This window comes from Ursus arctos, unplaced genomic scaffold (genome assembly GCF_023065955.2).
Source record: "Ursus arctos isolate Adak ecotype North America unplaced genomic scaffold, UrsArc2.0 scaffold_22, whole genome shotgun sequence".
Taxonomy (NCBI): domain Eukaryota; kingdom Metazoa; phylum Chordata; class Mammalia; order Carnivora; family Ursidae; genus Ursus; species Ursus arctos.
Window position 1 is genome coordinate 49,449,639 of NW_026622897.1, and position 21,721 is coordinate 49,471,359.

The window sequence follows — 21,721 nt, forward strand, 5'->3', positions numbered from 1 at the left end:
GCCTGACCCCAGAACAATTGAATCAGAATCTCTGGGTAGGGGACCTGGGCAGCAGTATTTCTTAAAGTTCTCTAGGTGACCACAGTATGTAGTCAGGGCTGAGAATCACTGCATTAGTCTGTGAACTTCATGAGGATACAGATCATGTCTTATTTTTTTTTTAAGATTTTATTTATTTATTTGACAGAGAGAGAGAGACAGCCAATGAGAGAGGGAACAAAAACAGGGGGAATGGGAGAGGAAGAAACAGGCTCCCAGCAGAGCAGGGAACCGATGCGGGGGTCGATCCCAGGACTCTGGGATCACACCCTGAGCCGAAGGCAGATGCTTAATGACTGAGACACCCAGGCGCCCCGAGGTCATGTCTTATTCATCTTTTCTTCCCCTCCTCTTTTCTCCTCCTCTTTCTCTGTTCTAGCACCCAGCACAACGTCCTGGACTTCTATTAGGTATCTAATGAACAGGTAATTAATAAGTAATGTAATTAGCTAAAAGTTCTTGAACACCTGCTATATGCCAGGGACTAAAGACTAGCATTTTCCCTGTACTACCACACTGGTACTCACAACAGACCTAGGAGGTAGATCTTCTTTATCCCAGTTTGCAGAGGAAGGACTGAGGCTTAGGAAGGTTAAATCACTTAGCCAAGGTCACAAAGCAAGTATTCGAGCAGATTCTGAGCTTGCTCCAGGGCTGTGCTGGGTGGCTTGGAAATGACACCACTAGGCTTTTCAGGCTCCGGCTCCAATGCCTTTTGTCAGGGGAGTCCTAAAGCCACAGATAAACTTGCTTAATTTCTCTCCACCATCAATTTTCTAGAGTTTTAGGAAAAATACAGAATTCTTATTAATATTATTATACTCTTATTTTCTTTTAAACAGTGGTATCCTTTATTAAGTGCCTTCTGTTTGTCAGGCACTGTGCTTAGTGATTTCTGTCAATTCCCTTCATGATCTACTCAAGGTTCATGGTGACTCTACAAGGCAGGCATTCCTATTCCTATTTTGCAGATGGGAACATTGAGGCCAAGAGAGGTTACATGGCTCTTGCAAGGTCACCTAGTTTGCAAGCAGTGAGTTGGATTTGACCCCAGATTTTCCTGACTGTGAAGCCCAGTCCCCTTAACTGCTTTGTCCATACTGTGTTGCAAAACACTCTTGGTATGATTATCTCATTAGATGCTCAGAACTCAACAGGGTGATGGATGACACGGTTGGAAGAAAGACTCGGGCGGCAGAGGGGAGGATGGATGATTGCAGGGACTGGCCACCTGGGAGAAGAGAACATAAATGGGGTCTCCACAGACCAGAAGGGCTTCCCATGGACAGTGAAAGTGGCTCAGCCTTTACTTGCCTCCCCAGAGCTCCCAGCAGTCTCGGTGTCCCTCCCAAGACAGTGGGGGAGGTGAGTCCAAGGCAGGCCCATCACTCTGCTTGCCTGCGGAGGGAAACAGAGGAGCCCCTGTTGTTGTCACCGGAGCTCCGCAATGATAGATGGAGGGCCATTTGTCGAGCAAGAAGCCATCATTCATGGAGGACAATGGCCCACTGGGACCCAACGCATTTAGAGAAGAGTGTGAAGCAGACAGAAGCGGGATTATGTGAAACAAAGCCAAAGGAAATTTGTGTGGAGTCTGATTTCCAGAGCCTCGAAATCGGCAGGGATGAAGCTCTTTCAGTGTGAGGGTTATTAGCAAATGTATTGTGAGTAGAGGCAAGGTCGCTAGCTTCCTGGTGTCCATTAGCAGCAGGCATTGGAAGTGATTGTGTAGGATTTAGTGGAGGATTACCCTTTCGGGAGGCATTAGGGGGTAGATTTTGGTATCGAGGGAAGGTCTGGTGCATGTAGTTGTGCTGTGTACAGAGCTGACGTGAGAAGACCCGGACCCATAGCTTCCGAACCTTCAGCTGGCGTGGCCTTTGTGTGTCTGGAGCCCCGGTCCCCTTGCACAGGGTCTAGAAGTGAATCAGCCCAAGGATTAATTTCACTTGGCTTTGGAATCATATTCTAAAACCCTAGAAATGTCCCCATTTTGCAATAATTGAAAAAGGTAACACTGCAGGTATGAATAGGGGTAAATAGTTAGAAAAGTCACTGAAGTCAGAAAAGTATTATGTGGGGTCTACTTCCTTGCCTTCTACTTTGGGTCAGGGAGCCCGCCAGCCATACAAACAGATTATTTCTGACAATGGCTAGGGAGGGGGTCTTCTGGAAGACAAATTGTGTGAAAGCCTTGATAAATACAGAAATAGGTGGCAGCCAGTCCTGAGAGTAACCGAGCACACAGTCACGCCGTCTGGGCTCCCTGCTTACCCTGGCAGAGAAGGCTTCGTGGGGTGGGGGTTTGTCCCTCTCAGGAGGAGAAGGTGAACAGCCCACTTCGGAAGGTGCTGTGGCCGGCTTGGCTGGGATCGCTTCCATTCTGCCAGGTGCTCATCCCATCTCAGGTCTCACCATGCCTGGAGGTAGGCTTCCAGTGAAGGGGCATTGGGAGCACTTGCTGATCGAGCCCTTGCTGACAGCCGCTTCTTTGCTGGGCACCGGGTACCAGGTATGTAGAGAGGAATGAATTCAGAGGTGGTGATGCTCAGCGGTTAAGATTGTGGTTGCTGGAGGCCCATGGCCTGGATTCAAGCAGAAGTTCTGCCACTTGTTTGACCTTGGGCATATTACCTGACTCTCTGTGACTCAGTTTCTTCATCTGAAGAATGGGAGTCCTTGCAGGATTACCTTCAGGGAGGCTATGAGCATGAAGTAAGCTGGTATATGTAAAGCCTTAAATAAGCTAATATAGCTAAAGCATTTGCACTAATGCCTAACACATAGCCAGTGTTATACACATGTTTCCTGCTGCTGCTGCTGCGTTATTGTGATTATTCAGAATATATTTACTGAAATCCCACTCTACGTCAAGCCCTGTGCTGCGTGCCGGGGAGGGGGCGGTGAACAGGACATGGCCCCTGCCCTCATGGACTCCCAGTCACATAAATGACTACAGGGCAGGACACGATCTGAATCTGAGAAAGATTCAAGTGGAGTGCTGTGGGAAGTCAGAGTTGGGACATATCAAGACCAGCTTGATGGACCAAGAAAAGCTTCCTGGAGGAGGGAGCGCTCATTATGAACTTTGAAGAATGGGAAGAATTTCTAACATGAGGACAGTAGGGCAAGGGTGTGGATCCGCCCTGCCTTGAAGGAGCTTTCCTTCTGAGAGTACGTGGAGACCTGGAAACGTTCAGAAACCCACTCTGGGCCCTGCCTCAGGTGAAACAGCCCCAGAGAAGGAAAGAATACCTATAATGGCTGCTACTCTGAGCATCATGGGATGCTGAAGAGGGGGAGGCAGGAGAAGCTTGAGTTGCAGAAAATGCTTCTCGCAGGTCGGTTGGAGAGCAGGCACTGGAGGGGTTTGGATTGTTCCAGAAGAGGAACAGCATGAGAAGAGATGCAGAGGCAGAAATGGGCAGAGCGTGGAGAAGGACAAGCCAACTTGAGCAGAGGGCACAGAGCACACACTGGGAAGGGAGGCGGGCCAGTTTGATTACAGAGAACCTGGGAGGGTAGGCTCCACTCTTTGGCTTTCATCTTCAGGCTGGAGGGTGGCAGGTGAATTTGATTTCACTCTGAAGGTTTTTATGGGCTCATAAAAAACGACATATCGTGGGCTTGTAAAATATTAGCCCAATCGACAAAGTAGGATTAAAAGGTCCAGTGGATGTGAGGCCGAGGAAATAAATAGTATGTCTGCTATATTTGTTCCCCTCCATGTCTCCAGCACTCCGCATTCAGCACCCAGCAGCCCTGAAATGAAGTGAAAATGGTGGGGACCAGGGTGGGGAGGGTGCGGCATGCACTGAACTTGTCACCCCAGAAGCCCTGTGAGATCTAGGCATGGAAACCGAGTCCCAGAAGTCAGGTGGGTGTGGGACATCAGGTTCTTACTCCAAGCTTCTAGGGCAAGCATTTATGACGCAAGGGAATTCAGTGTTGGATGCAGAATCTCGTCGAACTAGAAGGTGGAAATGCCCAGTGTAGGCACTCAGCAGTCAGAGTGGTTTCTGTTGTGTTATTAGCCATGACATTCACAAACCCCTGTTTATGTCCCATCTTACTGCTATTTGAGCTAGTACTAGTAGGTTGAGGTGTATATTAACCTGAGGACTTCTGTCTCCAAGCAGGCACTCTCTAAACCAAAGTTTTCTGGGGGTAACACATAAATAATGTTTTAAAAATAAAATCTGAACAAAACGGAACAGAACCCTTTCCCTCCTACCCACTCCATAGCTAGTGACTGGGGTTTGGGGGGGAGGCCTTGGGCTTCTCTTCTTCTTTTTGTATTTTAATGCTTTTCACAGGGATCATCAGAGAGACCCCACAGTGACCCCCTTCTCTCAAGCCCCAGACCTGTAGCAGGGGCAGGGCTAGGGGTACCAGTGGGGAAACCATTTATTTAAAGCGCAATCCCCTGCTCCTCTGCCTTGTTCTAAAATGGTTTAGAACCAACAGGATGGAGTAAGTTCGTTGCTAATTACAGTGGTGACTTTGATAGAATGGAGAAAACTCTGGAGATGTGTGGATTGGCTTTGGTCCTGTGTTCTCTCCTTCCTGCCACGGATGGGCCTCACTTTCCTCATTCCACGCCTGTAAAATAGCATGGCCACCTCCCTCTAAAGTCCTGGGAACGAAACAAGGCCGTCTGTGAAAGTGTCCAGTACGGAGCCCGGCACATAGTGGATTCTTAATGGCTGCTTAATGTGCCTCCCCCTTTTGTTCCCAGGACGGATTATCAAAGTAACAGCGTTCTTTCCTCACCCCTGTTTTGGCTGGTCTTTGAAGAAATAGACCAAAGTCTCTCTTTTATCTCGGACTCAGGACCATTTAGCATATTAACTTGCTGTCGAGATGGTGTTTGGTGAGCTTTCCCATAGTAGTGTTCGTGTGCAACCTCCTTATGGCTCCATAAGAGGGGCTTACACTGTGCGTTGCTCACGCTTCATTCAGCCGGGTGTGCAGAGCACTCCTGTGTGCCCGGCCCCGTGGGGGGCTCTGAGTAGGCAGAGCTGGGTGAGGCAGGGCCATGCCGCCTGCAGCTCCCCGCTGGCTCATGGGGCAGACACCTCCACCAGCAAGATCGTCCTCTGTGCCGTGTGCCGTGGCTGAGGGGGCACAGACGAAGGAGTCAGGGTGGGTCACCAAAGGCAACCTGGAGTCGCGCTTGAAGATCATGGAGTTGGAGATGGCCGGGTGAAGGGGGGCGGCATGGACGGCAGCACTGGGACGGAGAGAACGTGAGGCGTTCAGGCAACACTGAATGGCTCTGTTAGAGTTATCAGATGAGGAAACCGATGCTGATAAAATCAGAAGTGTGTACATGACGAATATGGCCCTTGGTAAGTCTTTCCCCTTTTCTGGGCTGATTTCCCCCATCCTCCAAACAAGGCCCCTCCAAACCCGTGACTCACAGTCTGCAAATTTGCGGGAAGCAGACTTGAATCTCTGTCTGTTTATCTTATCTTCTTATTTACATTTGGAAGCCCGTTTCTTCTTCTGTTAGAATTGCCCGCGTTACCGCCCGGGAAGCATCTCTGTTTACCTTGATGCGCTGTGAGCACGATCCAGGGTTATTAATAAAACAAGGCAGCTCACAGCAGTGAGGTGTGAGGAGCACAACTTTAGGACCAGCTGTCTCTGTCTGGGGGGCCTCAGCTGCCCTGGCAAGAATGCCCACCCTGCACAGGCACCATCTAACCTCCAGGGCCGGGATGGGGTGAAGACCCTCTTGGCCTGTAGGGGAGACACTGACCCATTTTGTCTCCTTCCCCAGGCCGTGGAACTCCTACCTGCACACTCCCAGAGGCTGCAAACTGACAACCTATAGACATGTTTTGGGACTCACATTCCATTTTAATTATCAACACATTTAAGGGGCGCCTGGGTGGCTCAGTCGGATAAGCATCTGACTCTCGATTTTGGCTCAGGTCATATGTCAGGGTTGTGAGATGGAGAAGTGAGTCAGGCTCTGCCCTTAGTGGGGAGTCTGCTTGAGATTCTCTGTCTCCCTCTGCGCCTCCCCTGCTCGTGTGCGTGAGTGTGCACATTCTCTCTCTAAAATAAATAAATACATCTTTAAAGAAAAAAAGACATTTACTATAAAATCCAGGACATTTTGCTAAAACTAAGGATTTCCACCCTCTCTTAGAAACTCAGATCTGACAACCATAGGCCCACCTTCTTGCATGCATCATCCGCTGGTGCGGAATGGTGGCTGCCCCTTTTAGAAGGGCATGAGTTTTTGAGTTTGCCACACTCCCTATTACTGATCCCTATAGGCATTTGGGTTTGCCAGCCTGGACCTACCCCCTCAAGGAAGCCCAAAATTCATATCCTTTGGTCTCCCAGGAGGCAGTATCTACTAATCACTACACGTCATTTGTCTGTACAGATACAGAGCCCAGTCCAGGTCACAAGGCCGTTTCCTGCTCATGTTCTCATCCTGTCCTCACGGCAGCCTGCAGAAGTGGGTGCGATTGTTCCCATCTTACAGAGGAGGAAAGCAAGGCTGAGGGAAGGGAAACACAGCCCCGGGTTTGGAGAGTGGTGCGCTTGGGAGGTGGCTCTGCGGGATAGGCAGAGCGTGGTTAGTGGCCTGAATTAGAGTTTGATATTCGCACTCCCTCGCTGGGTATCTGTGCAACTCTCTGCCCCTTTGGGGGCTCCGGTTTCCTCCTCTGTAAAGTCAGGTCACTGCCCTAAATCAGAGGTTATTAATGTAAGCACGTGGATTCGAAAAAAGTTAGCATTTTTTCCCCATTGAGAATATAGGCAATAAACCGCAATAGGGTTAGAAGTCCCTGGGACTCTGTTACCAGGAGGAATCTGATATTTTTGTATCCATTGTAGTTGTTGGAGATACCTCAAAATATCATTTACACTCATAACTCCTTCCAGGTTATGAGAAATATTAGACCTGCCACTAGATTTGTTATAAATCTTGACTTTAAAAACAAATAAAAATATTACCGTATCACAAATGTATCATTTTAATATTTTGATAACCATTTTAATATAATTGGTTTCCATTGTAATCGTGTGTTTTGGTTTTTGTTTTTATGCATTTGGGAACGTTTTTCTGCGAAAGGGTCTATAAGGTTCATTAAAATACCAGAGGGGTCTGAGAGACAAAAGTCCCTTTCCCCAGATGATCTCCAGGCCACTGGAGCAGCTGGGGCTCTAGGCTCCACGAGTGTCAGGCCCAGACCTGCCTCCTGCCCCTCCACCCAGCCCACTCTGTGTCTGCACCTGTAGCAGCTTCCGAGGCCGTTCCCAGGGCCCCAGGCAGCCTGGTTGACATTCAGTAACATCAGACGAACACCCTGCAGTTTGTTGGAGGCTGGAGGTGTCAGAGTAGCCAGGAGCCTGGGGCAGGCAAGAGGAGAGGGGACGGGGGCTCCCTGGGCACCTGCCCCCCCCCAGACCTTCTGCCCCAGGGAGTGCTTTGGTGCTTTGATCTCTGGGCCTACGTACATCACGCCTTCCATCCTCTCCACTCCAGTGTTTCTCTGCATATCTCTGCGTGAGAATCCAGATCTGGAGGCCCCGGTGCTTCTGGTTGTTTAGGAGGGAAAGAAGCTGAGGTGCAAAGAAAGGCAAACCGAGGGTCACACGGTTTGTCAGGGTCAGAGGGGGGACACGAATGCACCTGTCTGGTGCCCATTTCCTGGAACAGCAGGATCCACTTCTTGGCTCACCAGGGGGCTGCCTTTTCTTGTGAAGGTGAATCTTCAGTTCGTTTTTTCTTGCCCATTCCTGACCAGCATTTTTTTCATGAGACCTTGTCTTCTATTCTTCCTCTTCCTTCCTTCCTTTCTTCCTTTTTATTTATTTATTTATTTATTTATTTATTTATTTATTTATTTAAACAGTTCAGGTTCTCTCCTAAGAGTTCAGTCTGGTCCCTTAGGGAGCTGCAGTGCTGTATTTTCAGACCCCTTCCACACATCAGGAAAGAGGTAAATTAATTGGCTAATTCCTGAAATTTCTATGGTGGCCATTGAAATTTACATTTCAGCTTTGACCCTGGAGACAGAGGAGAACGGTCCAAGCTTACAGCCTTATCATACTGATTATTCGTTCGTCAAATATTGCTCGAGCCCCTGTGTCAGGACCCCCCTGGGCTGAGCAGTGAGGGTAGATATAGCAATGGACGAGATGACAGGCTCCCTGCCCACATGGGGCCTCTTTTCAAGACAGACATTGAACAACTAGTTCAGTCATGCTGAGTATGTGTAACAAAAGAGCAGTGGATAATAGGAGGAGCTGATGACCAGGGTGAGGCAGCAAAGGCCTTTCAAAGTATATGCCTTGTCGGCTAAAACCCAGAATGTAGGTGGAAATGAGCTGGAGAGGTTTTAGAAATTGGGACAGCAGGTGCAAATGCCCTGGGGCAGGAAGAAGTGTGTGTTGAGAGAGGAAACAGAAGAGAATCAGGAGAGAAGCAGATGGTGAGATTCGAGGGACAAACAGGGCCCAGAGATGAGGACCTTATAAACCAGGATGAGGGTTTGAATGCACTTGAGGACAACGGGAAGCCACAGAAGGAAGACATGGTCAAAGGTACCTTTTAAGACCACGTGTTTTGCAAAAGAAGAATCGAAGAGGGTAACAGGGGAAGCAGGGAAATTGCTAAGTCTTGTGATGACAACCATGAAGAAAGGTGGTCTTTTGGACTGAGGTGTTACCTGATTGCTAAGGATGAGGGAATGGGTTTGAGAGCTCCGTTTGAGATGGGTAAAGTGACTCAGGAGCAGGAAAGAGTCAAGCCCAGAAAGACTCTGCCTTCTTCATGCTCCCAAGGGTCTGTAGGGAGCAGAGACTATGACTTCACCCTGGCAGGACTGGGAGCCCCTCCTTGGCTGCTGTGACCCCCACTGATGCTTGGTTGCATTGGCCTGGCTTCTTCATTGCTCGATGCCTGAAGTTTTCGGCAAAGCTGAGTCACTGCAGCATGAACGGTGGGGGAAATAAATCTCCTCCATTCGTTTAATCTATCCTGTCACTCAGGTCTTCTGTATGGAGCCCCAGCCTGGTGAACTGCTCCCTGCCCTCCCAGAGGTCATGTCTCCAAATAGTCACCCAAATAAGCCCATCACTATGAACCGTGAGAAATGCAGGATCAAGAGCAGAGGGGACAGTCAAAATATTCAACAGTCTGAGTGCATGTGCACAGGCTCGTCAGAACAGGTCTCTGCCGTCATGCCCAGCAGGGGCCTGGGGGCCTTCCACTTGCCATACATGCCTTGCCTTCTGGATTGTGGGGAGTCGCTCATATCATGGTGGGAGGCATGCAGGGGCTTGGGGCAGGGACTGCACAGTGACTGGCACGGATATCTTTCATTATTTTAATCCCAGGCACAACTGTTCGGCTCTGTACCTGCTGATCTAGACTGAGGGTCTGGGAAGGCTTCCTGGAGGAAGTGTTGTTTGAGCTGAGATCTGAAAGATAGGCCCATGAAGCTGAGAGTGGCTATAGAAGAAATAGTTTGTGTAAATGCTCTGAAATGGGACGGACAGTGGGGTGTTTGAGAAATGAAAGGGGCAGGGCATTTGGCGAGAGGGGGCAGAGCTGCCAGCAGGAGCCAGGCTCTCTGGGCCCGGGAGCCGTGGAGGGCTCACATCTCCCACGAGCACAGGATGCGGGGAGACCAGTTGGGGGGCTACTGCAGCAGCTCAGGTGAGAGTTGACTGTGGTTTGGACTAGGGTAGTGGAGGCACAAGTGGTGAGAAGGAGACCAATGGGAGGGTTAGAACCAGCAGGGGTCCATGATGGGTTAATGTGGGGGTGCAGTGAAGGGGAGGGGTATCAGGGGTGGATTAGGTTTGTAGCTTGTGCTGCTGGTGGATAGTGGCATCACTCGCTGGGGTGGGGACCAGCAGAAGAGGACCCTTGGGAGATGAGGGTTGAGCAGTTGACATGTTAGGTTTGAGGATGGCAGGTGGGTCCAAGCGCCCGAACACAGACTTCTGGTTCTTGCTCTGCTGCTCTGCGTAATTGGAGCAAATCACTTTGCCTTTCTGGGCCTCCACGTCCTCAGCTATAACACTAGGGAAGTAAAACCTGCTTTATAGGGTTGTTGTAAAGGTTGTTACAAACACGGAGGGAAAGCACCTCACATATTGTAAGCACGCGGTGACCATAGGCGGTCACTGGTAGCGGTTGATTTTAATTAAACATATGTGCTCAGGAATCTTATAATATCCTGGTACACAGAGGCACATCTGGTACGTTTTGTCCTTTATGAGATAAAATTTGGAGTCCATGACACGGGTGGTGGTGGTGACGAGGAGTCTGTTTTCTTGGCTGTTGGAAGCACATTAAGCGTCTGCCTTCCTCATTTAGGGGCTGGTGTCATGGAGAGAGAGGATCCCTGAGCTCCGAGGCAGCTGTGTGGGCTCTCCTCCTGCCTCTGCAGCCGGAGAGCAGCTCATGTCATCTCTCCGGGCCGTAGTTTCTTTAGTTGGGAAGTAGGGATGGTGATAGTACCTCCCAGGATGGTTATAAAATTCACTCTGCGAGGCGCAGACTGGTGCCTAATAAAGGTTACTGCTTTGTTCTTTCTTATGTGGCCGTAGTTCTGTGGCTTAAGGAAGAATGTGGAAAGTGACATCAGGCCTCTCGCAGCCGGGCCTCAGTACCCCCTCCTGCCTTTGCCTCCTGTCACCTGCTCCTCATCCCCTGCGGGTCAGCCGCAGAAGCCATCGCCACTGTCTCCGCCCCTGCCTTCCCTCAGCCTCCGATGCCCTTTTCCCACCCTTTGTCCATCAACTGCCTTCTTCGTCTCCAGGGTCCAGAAAGTGCTGCCTCTTTCACAGAGCTTTTCCAATGCTGCCAAGGAGAATCCACAGCTCCGTCTCTCTTGTCCCCGCAGCCCTGTCACTTGGCCCTCCCTTGAACACTCAGCATTCAGCTTTGGGTTACAGCGCAGGCCGGTGTCCTTGACTGTAATCCTCTTGGGCCCATGACCTTGTCTGTTGCAATCTCATGCTGCCTTCAAATCTGAGCACAGGTCCACACACAAAAATACTGTGAGTGAGCGGAATTGAACGAGTTTGTCCGAGAGAAGCAGCTCCATCACCCTGTGAGATGGCCCAGGCGCTGAAAGGCCAGTATCCGAGGCTGGGCTGTCCCAGGGAAGAAAGAACAGGTTGTTTTGGGATGGATGGTTTTGCGGTTGATGTCAGAAAGCAGCCTTCTCAGGGCAGCTCCAGAGCAGCCGGGCCCACAGCCTCTAGTAACTGGGCCACCGCAGTCGGGCTGCTCTGGGGAGCTGGGCAAGGCATGATTGTAGCCTCATGAACAAAGTTAGCGACCCTCCCCTTGGGCCTGGATCAGCCGCTGCTCTGTGGCTCTTGCTGCCCCTGTCTCATTCCTAGCCTCACCCCTCCCATCCATCCTCATGGCAGCCAGAGTGCTTGATCTCAAGGACACATCTGGCCCTATGATCGCCCAGCTTAAAAACCTCTGATGGATGAGCCTGCTGCCAGAACCTGGCCCATGAGGCCTTCTAGGCTCCAGCCCTGCATCCCTGCTCCCAGAGGTTTCTCTTATCCTCCTGCTGCTGGCGCTCCTCAGAATAGGTCCACATTTCACACCCCTGGCTGTGGACCTTTTTGTTTTGCAAACGCTGTGCTCAGGAGTCTTGCTTGAAGCCTGCCTTGCCCAGTGCCATCCCACTAAAACTGACCCCTTCCTGGCTAGGTCCCATTGAAGTTACAGACTGCCCCCACCCCACACTGGTAACACTGGTACCTTTTAGTGCAGGGAGCGTGTCCAACTGACCATCTTTAGTAGTAGAAATCATAAACTGAGGGCTTCAGAGGGGAGGGGGTGGGGAATTAGGCTAGCCCGGTGAAGGGTATTAAGGAGGGCACGTATTGCATGGAGCACTGGGTGTTATATGCAAACAATGAATCATGGAACACGACATCAAAAACTAAGGATGTACTGTATGGTGACTAACATGACATAATAAAAAATTATTATTAAAAAAAAGAAATCATAAAAGCAGTGAAGGCTGACCGAGGCTGACCTGCAGGCCCCTGCTAGGTGTTTGAGAAATGCTATTCCATAGAATTCTCACAAGGTTGCGGTATGGATCTCTGCTTTGCAGATGAGGAAGCCGAAGCTTAGAAACATTACATGACTTTCCGTGTGTCACGCAACTCGTTTGAGTCAGAAAGGGGATTCCAGCACGGGTGAGGCCCATGCTCTTTCTGAAAATCTTTCTGGCCACCAACTCCAGTCTGGGTCTGACGCACGGACTAGGCAGCCAGCGATTGCTTGTTGAACGAGAGGGTGAGCGTGAAGCTGCTGGGGGAAGAGTTGATGTTTCAAGGAGAGCTGACTTGCTTGGGTTTTAGAAATTCCAAAGGCCCTCTCACATGGTTCCTGTGACCCTGACCGAAAAGCAGTGATGCTCTCCTACATCTTGGATACTTATTGGACTTACCATGTTTTTAGGGAAATAATAAAACCACTATTATCCCTTGCACAACCCAGAAAACTGCCTCATTCTGAGAGCAACTTGGTGTAGCGTGTCCCTGGCAGGGGGCACCTGTGGAGGAGACAGCTGTGGGGAGCCCCCCCACCCCCAGACAAAGCCACAGCTGGTCTTGGGAAGGCCAGTTAACACATCGGGATTTCGCTCTTGAGCCTGCCAAGCCATGGAAGGTTGTTAGGTCGTTAGGGCCGGGGCCTTGTGGCTGGAGTACAATTTTCTCATCCTAAATTGCTTCGTACCTGAAATGCTTCATTTTTGCGATCTCACACACGCACAAAGTGAAATCTAACTGAGAGAGTGAAAAAGGAGAAAAATCTCTGACTCTGAAATACCTAGAAGAAAGCTGAAGTGAACACGTTTTCGGGACCTAATCAGCAGCAGAAGTCCAGGGAAAAATAAGTCTGCGCACCAACAATGATGAAGTTGGAAACTGCACGGTTCTCAGGGGAGAGAGCCTCCTCACTCAGACAGCTGGCGGCAATATGGCCAGCTTTGCTTGGGTCGACAGAGTTTTCTGAAATCGGCTCCCCCGCCTGAAGAAGCGATACACAGAGCTCAAGAAGCATCTCTGAGCCTCGGAGTTACTGGAACCTCGTGAGCACGGACACAGGGGCTGCCAGGAAGGAGGCATGACCCTATGCCGTCACCAGCCCTGCTTTGTGGGTCAGTGGTGTCCTTCCCTTGCAGGTCCTGACCCACTCAGGCCTTGAGTCCATCTGGATACAGTGGGAAACCCAGCAGGACTTCAGTCCCCCTAGTGGGTGGAGCCTGGACGCTCAGTACCGTTTTTCCAAGCACAGAGAACCTTGGACGATGTGCCTCAGAGGAAAACTCCAGTAAACAGCCAGAGGAGCTCACTTAGTGTGGGGGGTTTAGGGCTTCTCGGGGGAGAGAGTGTTTAAACTGAGAGGCCTGAAGGATGCATTTATTTGGGTTAGCCAGCAAAGAGGAGAGCAAACGACTTTCCAGGCAGACGGAAGAGCACATCCAGGGCCTTGAATTGGAAAGAAGAGTGACCCATTTGAGGATCTGCGAGGAAGCCAGTGTGACTAAGTACAGAGGCTGAAGGGGAGATGGACGTATCGAGAGAGACCCAAGCAGCGGAGAAACTGGGTCCCGGAAGCAGCCTTTTCAGGCACAGGTGCACATTCTGGACTTTGGATTTGATCTTTAATGGGATAGGAAGCTGTCAAAGAGATTTAGGCAGTGGAGACGATCTAATTTGCATTAAAAAAATCCCTCTAGTTTCTGGACAGTGAGAGAATTGGAGGAGAGGATACAGGCAACAGTTAGGAGGCTACAGCAGAAGTCCAGGTGAGAGGTGATGGTGATTTGGTGACGGTTGTGGTGCTGAAGAGGGAGAAAAATGAACAGGACCAGGAACTTAGGAAATAGGACATATGGGACTTGGTGACTGGTGGGGAGAACGTGCAGGGAGGCATCAGGACAGGCCTCCAGATTTCTGGTGGGGCAACAGGATATGGTAGCACCATTTACTGTTATTGAACTCACTGGAAGAAAGCTAAAAATAATAGTCAAGGCAAAAGACCAATGGCAAACTCTATGTACCAAACAGGAAAGAGGCTAACACCCAACCAGGCAATGGGCAAAGGACTGTGAACATGAATTTCCTAAAAGAAGAATTGCAAATGGCCAAGAGGCATAGAAACAGATGTTCAACTGATATCCAAAAACGCAGACTAAAATAACTAGGCTCCATTTAACTATCACATTGACAAAGATAAAAAAGCACATTAATGCCTAAAACGGATGAGATCATAAGGAATTGGCATGCCTCTATGCTGCTGGTGGAAATTGAAAGTGATATAGTCTTTTGTGGGGGGCAGTTACAAATTTCTTAAAAACGTCAAGCAATTGGGTCATGATCTCAGGGTCGTGGGATCGAGCCCCATGTCGGGCTCCACATTCTGTGTGGAATCTCTTTGGGATTCTCTCTCTCCCTCTGCCCTGCCCCCGCTCCCATGCTCACTGTCTCTATCTCTCTCTCAAAATAAATAAATAAAATCTTTTTTAAAAAACGTCCAGCAATAAAGGAGAACCTGACTGGCTCTATCAGTGGAGTGTGCGGCTCTTGATTTCAGGGCCATGAGTTCGAGCCCCATGCTGGGTGTAGAGATTACTTAAAATCTTTTTAAAAAAATGTTAAGCAGTGGGGCACCTGGGTGACTCAGTTGGTTAAGCATCTGGCTCTTGATTTCAGCCCAGATAATGATTTCGGGGTGCTGAGATTGGGCCCCGCCTGGGGGTCTACAGTCAGTGCAGTCTGCTTGGGATTCTCTCCCTCTTCCTCTGCCTCTCCCTTCCCCTCTGACCTTCCACCTGCTCACTGTCTCTCTCTCTCTCTCTCTCTTTCTCTCTAAAATAAATAAATAAAATCTTTTTAAAAAATGTTAAGCAATATAGTCTAAGTATACAGTCGAGCAACCACAAAGAGATACATGTACGAAAATATTAGAGTATTTTCACTAGTGAAAAAATGAAAACACCTATATGTTCATTAATAGGATTAATTGTGCATTTATATAACCATTTTAAAAAGATTAAAAAATAGTGTGTATAACAGGATCCCATTTTATAAAGTGTCTGGATGTGTATGTGTGTGAATGTGCGGGGGGGGGGGGTATGTATACAGGGTTTGGAAAGAAACCTGCCTAAAATCATATTGCTAGTGGTAGATGAGTTTTTATTATAGTTAATCAACTTGGGTAAACAGAAAAAAATAATACTTTAGAAGAAAAGAGTAACTGCAGTATAACAGAGACTTTAATTAAAGTGTTGCTGGAAAAGAAGCTGAGAGAGGGTGACTCAGCCTGACTTGGGCTGGTGGGAGACTTCATGGAAGAGGTGTGGGTCCAAGAATGAAAAATCTTTGCTTTCCTGTGTCTGCACAACTTTGTAGCTTGTATTCATGAGAAATGGGGAACTCTCCAGAAAGTCTGAGCCTCTTCTGCAGACCTTTGAGTCTGTTTGTTCTCTGGTCATAAAAAATTCATGCCAATTAATTTTCAACCAGATGACAGGAAACAGAAGCTTAGAACTCTAGAAAGACGCCAATAGCCAAAACCAGCTTCGATCAGTGCCCAGTACAGTCACTCTGCCACTTTCTCCCACTTCCCATGACTTGCTTGGGTCTTATGCTCATTTGCGATGGCAATGGCATTCCTGGATGTTTTGTTATCAGCCCTTTCTGTTTCCTTGGTTACTATCTTGGATCTTTGAATAAAGAATCACTTTCACTTCACATTTTCTAAACTTGGTTTTAGAAATTCTGCAGCTTCTTACCAAAGTGCCCTTTTGGGAACTTAAATATGCATCAATACAATCTAGTCACTTTATGGAAAAGCCGGTGACCTAACAAAACAGCATGACCCTGCCTTGACTTGGAAACAGAACTTAATGGGTGGCCTGATGCCACAGAGTTGCAAACTGGGGGTCTGCAGAGGGGCAGAGAGGAAACTGAAAATACAGAGCCCAGGGTCGGAAGTGAGCAAATGGGGACCCCAAGTCCCAGTTCCTTTGGTTCATGGCTATGTGACCTCAGGGACCTTTCTTGACATTCAGTAAGCGTTAGATGCTTTTGACGTTTCAGCTTTGCAATAGGACAGACTTATGTCCAAGGTCTGGCCTCAGCATGACAAGGGACCCCTAAACCAGCCTTCCCAAGATAAAGTAGGGGCATCGCTGGGAAGTGCAGAGACGAGCATTCTAGACTTCAAAAGTTATTTATTTTAATGAGTATTAGAAAAAAAACAAAAACAACACTTCAAACCTATGACTTCATAGAGATTTGTATATAGAATGGTCATGACTAAAAATTCCTTTAAGCTGTAAGCGACCATTTTGCTATTACAGAATCCATCTGAGTTGAAAGATTGCCTTTCAGTGGGCCTTGGAGAGAGGTGGAGGGGAATAATGTGCAGCAGAGACTTTTTAAGAAAAAAATCCATCGAAATAAAGTTAAGCAAAAAATGTGAATCAACTTGGAAAAATTAGTAAATGGTAGTAGAGGTGAGACATAACCACAGCAAAACTTAGCAAGCGGTGTCAGTGGACCTCGGAACCTCCCTGAGTTGCAGTTTTCTTGCCTGGAAGATCTCCCAGGGTGGCTAAGAGGCTCAGGAGATGATATCCGTAGATACTTTCAGCTCAACGGTATGGACTCATTGTCACATAATAGAGATTCAAATACATGTTTCCTTCAGTTTTCCTTAGCCTCGTGTTTTTAAGGTAAAAGTGATCTCTGGGATGGGCCAGTCTGGTTTCCTTATTATGCAGATGAGGTAACTGAACCCAGACTGGGGAGAGACCAACCCAGGGCCACTGTTGTCACTGGCTCCTCCCTCCCCTGGGCTCTGCAGGGCACAGTGCCTGCTGGAGACCTGGCCAGGGCACAGGAGTCTTAGGGAAGCTGACAAAGTTGACGTCAGAATAAAAAAGAGTTAATAACGTGAGCAACAGTCCATGATATAATACTCGGGGTTCTGGGGGGTGGGGGGGTGCATGGTGATCTACGTGTGACTTTTCACTATAGTCCACCTTTGTGGTCCCTGCTCTGCAAAATGTTGAACTCTGTGCATTAGAAGAGAAAAACTGGAAAAATATCCTAAAATATTGAGAGTGAGTATGTTGGGGTGGTGACATTTTTGTTTGCTCCATTTCTCCTGGAGTATTTCCGTGGTCCTTTGCATTTTTACATTTATGAAAAAGAAAAATAAGTGCCAAAATGATGGAAAGGCTGAATTTTCTTTACTGAGGGTTGAACACCGTCGGCGCCCTGAGTGACACATAACTATTAATTATCACACTTCATTTTTGAAATAACTCCCAGCCCCTGACCGTTAACAGTTTCCCCAGTTATGTGGGTTCATAAGCAGTTGGTAACCCATATAAGGTATAAAAGCTCTGATGCATTTTAGTCCAGGGGTCTCAAGGGATTAATTGTGATCATCTTCTTGTTTTGCAGATGGAAAAACTGAGACTCAGAGAGGGCTAGTGATCTCCCGGACGCTTGGTCAGTAGGTAAGTGATAATGCGGAAAGTGAGCTGGAAACAAGATACACCGCTAATCTCCGCGACAAAATCTCTGCGGGCTCATTGTCCCCATCCCGTGACTTTCCTGATGTGCGCAATTCAAGACGGGAAATAAGATGCGTTGGTTTGAGGCATTTGGGTGTGATTTGCTCTGTAGTTTCTGTTTGTTTTCACTGTTGAGCTAGAGTGTTTAACAAGCGACTTCGTGAAGGCTTCCTGGGCATTGCCTGCCCGTAATGGATCTTTCCTGGGGAATGGTAGGGCTCATTAAAACCTGGCCCGTGCTGTGGCTAGTTTGACATCACTGACCCTTCCAGAGACCCAACAGTTCGGTGCATCTAGAACAGAGAGCCCGGGACTAGGGGGTCAGGGGAACTGGGTTTCAGTCCACCATCGGCTGTTCTGTGACCTTGAACAAGCCACTTAACTCACAGGCTTACTGGTTCTTTCAAACCTTTTTTCCCCGGAATATTTGGTGCCAGCCCTCTGTGCCAGGCACTGAGGCTAACAAGATACATACAGCACAGGCTTTGCCCTGGAGGCACTCCCAGCCCAGTTTAGGAGCACCCCCATTCCCTCATCACTGTCTCATCATAAACATCTCTCACACCTGCTTTGGGGTTTACAGTCTGTAGGGCATTTTGTGATCTTCCCCCAAACTCCATAAGATGGGAAGAAGCTGTTACTGCCATTTTGCCAAGAAGAAAACTATGGCTCAGCGAGTTGGCAAGGCCATACGGCGAGGAAGGGTTAGAGGTGACCTGGAAACCAGATTTCCTAACTCCAAAGCATTTGTCTCTGATAACAGCAAACTGTTCTATCTGATGATTTTAGCCTTTGAACCCTACCCCTTAGCAGTGAGTAAAACACTGGGTAGGTCAGCACTAAGAGGGAGCCCATGCTGGTGGAAGGGTACTTTTCAGCAAGGGGTACTTTCTTGTATCTAGCTGATCGTTCCAGAAAGCTATGCCTTCTCTCACCGAGAGTGAAGGCAGCCTTGGGCTCTGGGTAAGTTGTTAGCCAGAAAAAACCATGCCCCTGGCGGAGGCCCAGGCCCAGGCCCACCTCCTCAGCATATCAGAGAGAATTCTGCCCTGAGCCAGAGGGGCACGGCCCCTTCTTCCACAGTGACCCTACTGAATGCTGTTGCTTTCCACCAAAGCTGGATGATCCTGGTAGCTTGGCTTTTGCGGAGTTTGCTGGCCTCAGGCAAGATGTGGAGAATGATTAGATTAGAGGCAGTGCTGTTCGTTTGTGGGCGTGACGACTTGAGCGCGGAGCTCTTGGGCTCCCTCAAAGTCTGCAGGTTCAGAGGGTGCCTGAATGACCTCAGGGACCAGGACGGGTTTTCCTGCTTTACGGTATGTGTGTGTGTGTGTGTCGTGAATTGTGGCCGTCCTTGATGAAGATGTACTGACGTGTGTGTGACATATGGGGTGTGCGGGATTTATGGAGAAGGTGTGTGTGCAAGTGTGGGGGTGTGGAATCTGTAAGGGGTGTGTGTGTGTGTGTGCGCTTAATCTCTAGGAAGCAATTTATATGAAAAAAGAAACACTTATGGGTGTAATTTTTCAACAGGACCCGGAAATGGGCTTTTAATAAGTATCATTAAACTCTTATATTACAAGGGGGAGGCCAGACTTTCTTTCATTCTGGCTTGGATCACACAGCTCTCCCTTGCCCTGTTCTTTGGTGTCAGACAAAAACTCCGACTATTTGTAGTGGTCTCTCCAAAGCCATTTCTCCCCTTTCCTGCTCTCCCCCCGCCCCCGCCCTACCCTGCTGCTTGTCTGATCTCTCCGCTCGGACCCCGACACGGACAGGGCCGGTGTCAGGACTGACAGATGATACCTGCGGGTGAGCCTGGAACCTGAGCGCCCCGAGTCTCGTGTTGTTCCAGCAGGAGACTTTGGGGTCTTTGTTTAGGAGAGCAGGGCTCCTTCCTTTCCCGGAGGGTCACTTACAGCCAGCGACACCCAGCAGTACTGTGTGTGTGAAAACCCTTTCCTTTATGGATTGGGTTTCCCCTTGTCTGACATGGGAGAAGGAGAAGCTCTGTTGAAAAGGTAGGTTTCGCTGTGGACTGAAAGCGTTCTGCCAGGTCTCCTAAGGAAGCTGGTTCCCAGAGTGATTATCTTTCCTGAGCTAGGAGTGAAGGGCTCTGTGATAGGAAGCTTGGCAGGCTTAGCAACAGGCTTATGAAGCCGTGCTGCAAGAATGTTCGTTCGTGTAAACGGGTCTGAGTCTGTGCAGTTTTGTTCTTTGTGCACTGGCTTGGTTCTGGGGTGATCTGATTTGCATGGCTCCTTTTCACAGGTGATACGTTTTGTGAGGTGTGGAGCCCTGCCTGCGTCGTCCTTCAGCCCCGCAGTACCCAGCATGGAGGTCCCCGGTGTAGGGCTGAGTGTGCAGCAGGGGGATAGCCAGTGTTTGTGGTCTGTAGAGAAGCTACTGGCTGCAGGGAGCAGAGTGCCCCAGGTTGGGCTACTCATGCCTTCTGTAATGTAACAGGCCTGCATTTGACTCCTCGCTTGGCCTCTTACTATACCAACACACTCAATTTCTCTTGGTCCTGGAGGACCTGCCCTACTTGGAATATTCTGCCTAGTTCTTGCTGGCAACTCCATTGGAGTGGCCAGCCTCTGGTCTCTATGGCCCCAGCTATTGGCTCAGAACTGGCTCCCCACCAGACGAGCCACTGAACATCACAGTGCTGCCACATATCCTGGGTGGATGTCCTTCCTTGCCCTTTACACCTACCCAGACAGACCCTCCAGGACGGGGACAATAGCCAACGTTAGCTCTTCCAACACCCTTAATCACCCTTCATAAAAGACATTTATTAAACCTCTTACTGTGGGCAAGGCGCTATGGTAACATCATATATATATGTATATATATATATGTGTATGTGTGTGTGTGTGTGTGTATATACATATATATATATATATATATATATATATAAATATAAATTTTTTTTTCCTAATTTTTACATCCATTTTTCCAGATAAAAGTTTCAAAGAAGTTAACATGCCAGAGAGTACTCAGGTAGTCAGTGGTAATGCTGGGATTTGAGCCCAGGTGTTTAGACCAAAAAGCTTATGCTCTTATCTTAAATAGAGTGTATAACACAGTGACTAGCAAGAAACAGTTGTCACCTTTAAGTGACGTGCTTTTAAAAGTATTATTAATAAAGCATTTATCACAGTACATCTGATTGTCGGTTGTGGTCTTCTCGCACTGATGGTGAGGTCCTTCAGGGCAGAAACTGGAACCTTAGCCCCTAGCAGGATACAGGGTCTATGACAATTAATCCATAAATATTGGAAAGATTATATTAATAATGACCAACTTTCCTGATTGCTGGCCTTGTGTTAGACAAAGTGCTTAGTGCTTTGTATATATTATTTTGCTTACTTCTTAAAATAACCCTATAAGGTAGATACCAATATTATAACCATTTTCCACAAAAGAAAACAGAGGCTTGAAACCTTTGGGTAACTTTTACAGGTTACCTAGCTATCGAGGGGCAGAGCTGGAGGTGGGAGCCCAGCTTACTGACCCAAGGGCGTGGTGCTCAGCCGTGATGTTTCGCTTCACCTGGATGTGCTGGCCTCCCCTCGATGTCCAAGTGGACCACATAGCTACAGCCGATGCCCATGGCTCCTTCGGTAAATTCCTGAAGCTGCGCCTCAAATCCAGTGCCTGCTTACCTGGGGGCTATAGGAAGTTTCCACTCAGGAGGGACAAAGCTAGTGAAGGCCAGGAGGCCACAGTCATGTATCAAAGACAGCATGAAGAGCCACTCCTAACTAACAGGAAAGTAGACTGCATTTATAAGACACAAGTGGGGCAAAGTCCACATCAGTTGGCACGACCTGTTGAGGTCCATGGAGAACAGTGGTGAAGTCTTTCAGTGGCACTTTGCAGGGGAATTTCTTAGGCTTGGCAAGTACGCCTGCAGACTCATTGGCGGGTGAGGCTGGCTGAGGGGAAAGGTCTTCGCGCGTTGCTCTCAAGGGAAGGCCTTCCCTTCTAGTACCTTCCCACAAGACCTCACGGGCCAATGACTTATTTCATCATGTGGAGCCTCATCTTATGCAAGCCGAAGA

The 21,721-nt window shown here is 48.6% G+C and overlaps 1 protein-coding gene across 1 annotated transcript in view; it reads left to right on the forward strand.

Annotated features, from left to right (window-relative positions):
* The window catches only part of TENM4 (teneurin transmembrane protein 4), a 593,869-nt gene that overhangs the window by 6,391 nt on the left and 565,757 nt on the right, over window positions 1-21,721 (forward strand). The window contains 1 exon segment of the mRNA XM_048217331.2: window positions 17,542-17,597. The gene's annotated coding sequence lies outside the window, so the exon portion shown is untranslated.